The following is a 5,837-nucleotide window of genomic DNA, read 5'->3' on the forward strand; positions in this document are numbered from 1 at the left end:
AATGATATGTATGTGTTATCATTTGCACATATGTATGTATGTGTAAACTCGGTGAATAATGTGTTTGTATATGTGTATGTATGTGTAAACTGTATGTGCAGTATACGTGTTTTTGTGTATGAGTATATGCAATTACGTACATTGTGAGTGTATAATGTATGTGTACAGATAGTTGTGTGTTTATGTATATGTTAGTATATGTGTATATAGATTGGTGCATGTATGTCATGTTAAATGCCTATATTTATGTGGTAGTATTTATATGTGTATCTAGTTAAGTGTGTGTATATGTATGGGTTAGTATATGCATATGTGTGTGTAAGTCTAAAACATGTGTGCTGGCAATAAGGAGGACATATAATGTAGTACCACTAAAACACTCCCTACTACCTAAAAAGAATTTACTGCTTAGTGCCAATTTAGGATAATGTAGCCCATCTGACTTAGCTACAAAGGTAACTGATAGACTACATGTATCAGAGAGTGCTACCCATCCTCCATTGGTAATATCTGATGGTATCTAGATAAACCTATGACATTGGGAGTAGATTATGGCAAATATTCTCAAATAGGCGGTCAGTATTGGGTAGAAGAGTGATGGTATACAACTACAGCGGTGTGCAGTGGTCGCACCAGCCTGCAGTTTACTTCCGCACTTGCTGCAAAGTCCCGCTTTGTCACATTACCGAATTAGAAAGTCCAAGGTGTCTGAATTTCTCCAACGCGTTTCGAAAGCAGCTTTTTTTTTGTTGTCAAGGAGCACACCTCGTTCCTGCTCACAGCTATAGGGACATGTCGGGAGGATTTTTGCCATATCCTTAGAATAGAGGGCTATAATGCATACCTCAGTGGACAGTGGATGTCAGGGTTTGGAGAGTTACGATGATGTTCCAGGAGATGATGACATTATTACTTTTATATGAATGTTGACTTGTTTGTTCCAGTCCTAACCCATTTTTCAGAGCAAAAAATAATATAAAACCATTCATAGAAACAGGGTATTTGCCTGTATGTATGACCCAACAGAACATCCTTGTAACTGAATTCCTAGAATTGTATGTGTAGTGTATGTATATCTACTGTGTTCGTCTACGGCATCAACGCTGCATACAGGAACGTGTGCCGCCGCCATGATCATAACACTCAGAAATTTAATGAATTATGCTTATCTGGTCAGAGGCGTACTAAATTGTCAGCATGTAAAATTAATTTCACAGATCAGGCTGCAGATTCCTGCACTTATGGACAGGGGAGGGGGGACACTACCCCGCCGATATTGAATTAGGCCACAGTTAGCACGTTCATTATGACTGGAGTGGGAGTGCTCTTATTAATAAGTGATGGCTTACTGCCTCTGTTAATAGTATCCAGTGAGTGACCCCCACAGCGGCCTTTATCATGGCTGTTGTATCTTGCAGAATAACACTGCCCTGAGCACATTTGTGCTCCTATATTGCAGATGACATGTCATGCAGTTTGTATTGTCAATTTATATTTACTTTAAGATCACTTATCGCAAGATCTGAAACTACTGTAGTTCTGTGACTTAATCACCCCAGTTATCACGCAGTTATTCACAGCAACAAATGAATGTAACAGTCGGAAAATACCATATTTCCAGCCCGGCCCCGTTTTAAATGCCAGTCTCAAAATTTCCCCTGCCACTCCCCTGCCACCCCGGCTCTTGGAGTCTCTTAGTATAGTATCAAGTGCAAGGTACGACAGTTGGGACCTAAGACCAGGTCTGAACTGGTGGAGAATTCTGTTATAGTCTCCTTCGGTTTCCCAATGGAGACAATAGTAAATGTGGCATTCACACCTAGAGCCCTTCTATCCCTGCTGACCGCAACAACAGGTCCTCCCATAGAGCTGCCCAGCTGTGCCGGGCGTCCACTCATCCGCCCAGGCAGCCGCTCAACCTCCTGTCCGCCTGCTGGCACATCCACCCTCCCCTAGCCCAAAGCACTGCTGCCCACCTTTCATAGCTGTCCACCTTTCCCTTAGCCCAAAGCACAACTGTCAACCCTCCACTTGTCCGATAAGACAGACGGCCGAATTCATAGCTGCAAACCCCTCTCCTGTGCTGGTATGGACTCCCACCCGCCCACTCATTGGCTCATCCGTCCAGACTCCCACCCGCCATAAGCCACAGCCATATGCATATGCTGTATGTAGTTATATATATGGTATGTATGAATGTGTGTATGCTGTATATACTGTATGTATTAGTATATCATAACATGCATACATATATATATATATATATATATATATATATATATATATATATATATATTATATATACATACACTCACCGGCCACTTTATTAGGTACACCATGCTAGTAACGGGTTGGACTCCCTTTTGCCTTCAGAACTGCCTCAATTCTTCATGGCATAGATTCAACAAGGTGCTGGAAGCATTCCTCAGAGATTTTGGTCCATATTGACATGATGGCATCACACAGTTGCCGCAGATTTGTCGGCTGCACATCCATGATGCGAATCTCCTGTTCCACCACATCCCAAAGATGCTCTATTGGATTGAGATCTGGTGACTGTGGAGGCCATTTGAGTACAGAGAACTCATTGTCATGTTCAAGAAACCAGTCTGAGATGATTCCAGCTTTATGACACGGCGCATTATCCTGCTGAAAGTAGCCATCAGATGTTGGTTACATTGTGGTCATAAAGGGATGGACATGGTCAGCAACAATACTCAGGTAGGCTGTGGCATTGCAACAATGCTCAATTGGTACCAAGGGGCCCAAAGAGTGCCAAGAAAATATTCCCCACACCATGACACCACCACCACCAGCCTGAACCGTTGATACAAGGCAGGATGGATCCATGCTTTCATGTTGTTGACGCCTAATTCTGACCCTACCATCCGAATGTCACAGCAGAAATCGAGACTCGTCAGACCAGGCAACGTTTTTCCAATCTACTACTGTCCAATTTCGATGGCACCCGGTGTGGTCTTCTGCTGCGGTAGCCCATCTGCCTCAAAGTTCGACGTACTGTGCGTTCAGAGATGCTCTTCTGTCTACCTTGGTTGTTACGGGTGGCGATTTGAGTCACTGTTGCCTTTCTATCAGGTCGAACCAGTCTGCCCATTCTCCTCTGACCTCTGGCATCAACAAGGCATTTCTGCCCACAGAACTGCCGCTCACTGGATGTTTTTCAGTGAGAAAATGTTCTTTTTCAGACCATTCTCTGTAAACCCTGGAGATGGTTGTGCGTGAAAATCCCAGTAGATCAGCAGTTTCTGAAATACTCAGACCAGCCCTTCTGGCACCAACAACCATGCCACGTTCAAAGGCACTCAAATCACCTTTCTTCCCCATACTGATGCTCGGTTTGAACTGCAGGAGATTGTCTTGACCATGTCTACATGCCTAAATGCACTGAGTTGCCGCCATGTGATTGGCTGATTAGAAATTAAGTGTTAATGAGCAGTTGGACGTGTGTACCTAATAAAGTGGCCGGTGAGTGTATATATATATATATATATATATATATATATATATATATATATATATATATATATATATATATATATATATTTATGCATATAATATGTATGTACTATACAGTATGTCTGCAGATTTGTTTTGTGTATACCGTATGTCTGTATAAATGTATGAATGTGTAAATACTGTTTTACTGTTTGTATGTATGTATATATATACTGTATGTATTACTGTATATATGAGTCCATAAATCTCTGCATATAAGTGTATATAAAAGAGAGTGTATGGGGGACATATATCTTAGTTTTGTCTCTCTATGGCCGCGGTCACACGTACCGCTAAGCGTTCCTTCATAACGCGACGCTAGTGCACAGGAGGAGGTCCTTGGCCCAAACGCACATGCGTTTCCAGAGAAACGCATGCGATCGGCTTAACAATCACATGCGTTTCCCTGGAAACGCATGTGCGTTCGGGCAGAGGACCTCCCCCTGTGCGCTAGCGTCGCGTTATGATGGACGCTTAGCGGTATGTGTGACCGCGGCCTATGGGGAATTTTTGAGACATTTGGAAGCTCTTTTTTGCGCCTTATGTATGATCTTGTCTTTTTACTTGTGACAGGTGCAAATTTTGGCTTCTTTTTGAGACCTTTTGTTGCAAATTTCTCAAATCCACATGGACACAAGCCATCTGAGGGGTTATATACAGAAGAGGACACAAGCCACGTGAGGGGTTATATGCACGAGTGGACACTACTGTTAATTTGGGATTTGAGGCTGTGTCCTGCATTTCTAAGCACTCTAGTCACACCCCAGCAAGATGAAGACATATGAGGCTGCGGTCACACATGGTTTTAAGGGTGCGGTCTCGCGTTGCGTTTTGATTGCATTTTGAAACCTATTACAACAGCTAAGGAGAGGTGATTTGTCTAATTACATTACTGTTAACATTTGCATTTACAAAACTCAATATAAACGTGATGTTAATGCATGTGTTAACATCGCGTTTACTATGCATTTTGTAAATGAAAATGTTAACAGTAATATAATTAAAGCAAATTACCTTTCCTCAGCTGTTGTAACAGGTTTCAAAATGCAATTAAAGCGCAATTAAAACTTTCTGAGGTGCAACAAAAAATTTTAGAATTTTCAAAAAACAGGTTACTGTGCAAAACGTAAAATTTGGTGTAAAAATGTACTGTGCAAAATTTAGAGCATGTGAAATAATTCCAATTTAGATGTTAAAATAGGGTCCATGAAAAAAATCATTCCTTTGCACCTGTCGTAGACCAGGTGCAGATTTGCGCCTTAAAAGTCGCAAAAACAAGCAAAAAAAGTGATACATAAGTGAAAAGTTGCACGGAACATCTGGGAAGTAATGATACATAAGGCACACTGCACAAGGTGCAGACCGAGGTGTACTTGAAAGGTGCCAACAAAAGTCACAGTGAAATGTTGCAAAAATGCAAGAAGTCGCAAAAGTGAGACAATTCCGCACACCAAAATAAAGATACATATCCCCCTAGGAGTCTAAAACTTTGTGTGTGTGTGTATATATAATATAAATGTGTATATATGAGTGCGTAAATGTGTGTGATTCTATAAACATGTGTACAAATGAGTATACATCTAGTTACAACCCTGCATCATGTACACATACTCTGCGAGGCTGAAGGTCCTGCTTTTGAGAAACGGAACATCTGTAGAGTATACCCATTCATTGACAGTAAGTGAAGATCTGATAAAGAGAAATCTGAAGTTGCTGAACTTTTTTTAAAACATGAATGAGCCGCTTATTTACAGTGGACGGATGGCTGGAGTGACATGCTGTGTTATTGCACCATGGAGGTAAAGCTTTTCTGCTAGATCTTTTCTTGAGTGTGCTCCTCTGCAGGGTGTTAGCCAGTGTGTGTCTGACATGGAATAGGGTAAATGTGACATGAAAACACTTTATATCATTGATTCAGTTCTGCAGTTTCTATGGTACAGCACACCTGAACTGACAGAGTGGAGTGCTCTGTGGGAGTTGGGATTGGGATGAGTTTAATGAGGCCCTATGAGGCTACAGATGGGTTGAAGGTTCAGTCTCTTTTACACTTTTAAAAAACATCCTATCAATTTAAACATTTACATTTGGTTTAGCAAATATTCCCATTTCAGGAAAGATCTTGTCCTTGTGTGCATAGTCAGCTCTTGAAAAGTGAGACTTTTTACCTTGGTTGAAGGGAACTGTGGAGCAGGTCATGTGAAATGAGGCGTTCTTCTTCTGACAATGTAGGCGCCATTTATTATTTTTGGCGCCTGATTTTAGCAGTCAAAAAGAAAATAGGTCAAGCACTCAGAGACTCGATTTCTTCTCCAATATTTATT

At 41.4% G+C, this 5,837-nt stretch overlaps 1 protein-coding gene across 4 annotated transcripts in view; it reads left to right on the top strand.

Annotated features, from left to right (window-relative positions):
* The window catches only part of LOC140135349 (protein CEPU-1-like), a 581,520-nt gene that overhangs the window by 53,376 nt on the left and 522,307 nt on the right, over window positions 1-5,837 (top strand). The gene's annotated exons all lie outside the window — the stretch shown is intronic.

Source organism: Engystomops pustulosus, chromosome 6 (genome assembly GCF_040894005.1).
Source record: "Engystomops pustulosus chromosome 6, aEngPut4.maternal, whole genome shotgun sequence".
In the NCBI taxonomy this organism is placed as follows: Eukaryota; Metazoa; Chordata; class Amphibia; order Anura; family Leptodactylidae; genus Engystomops; species Engystomops pustulosus.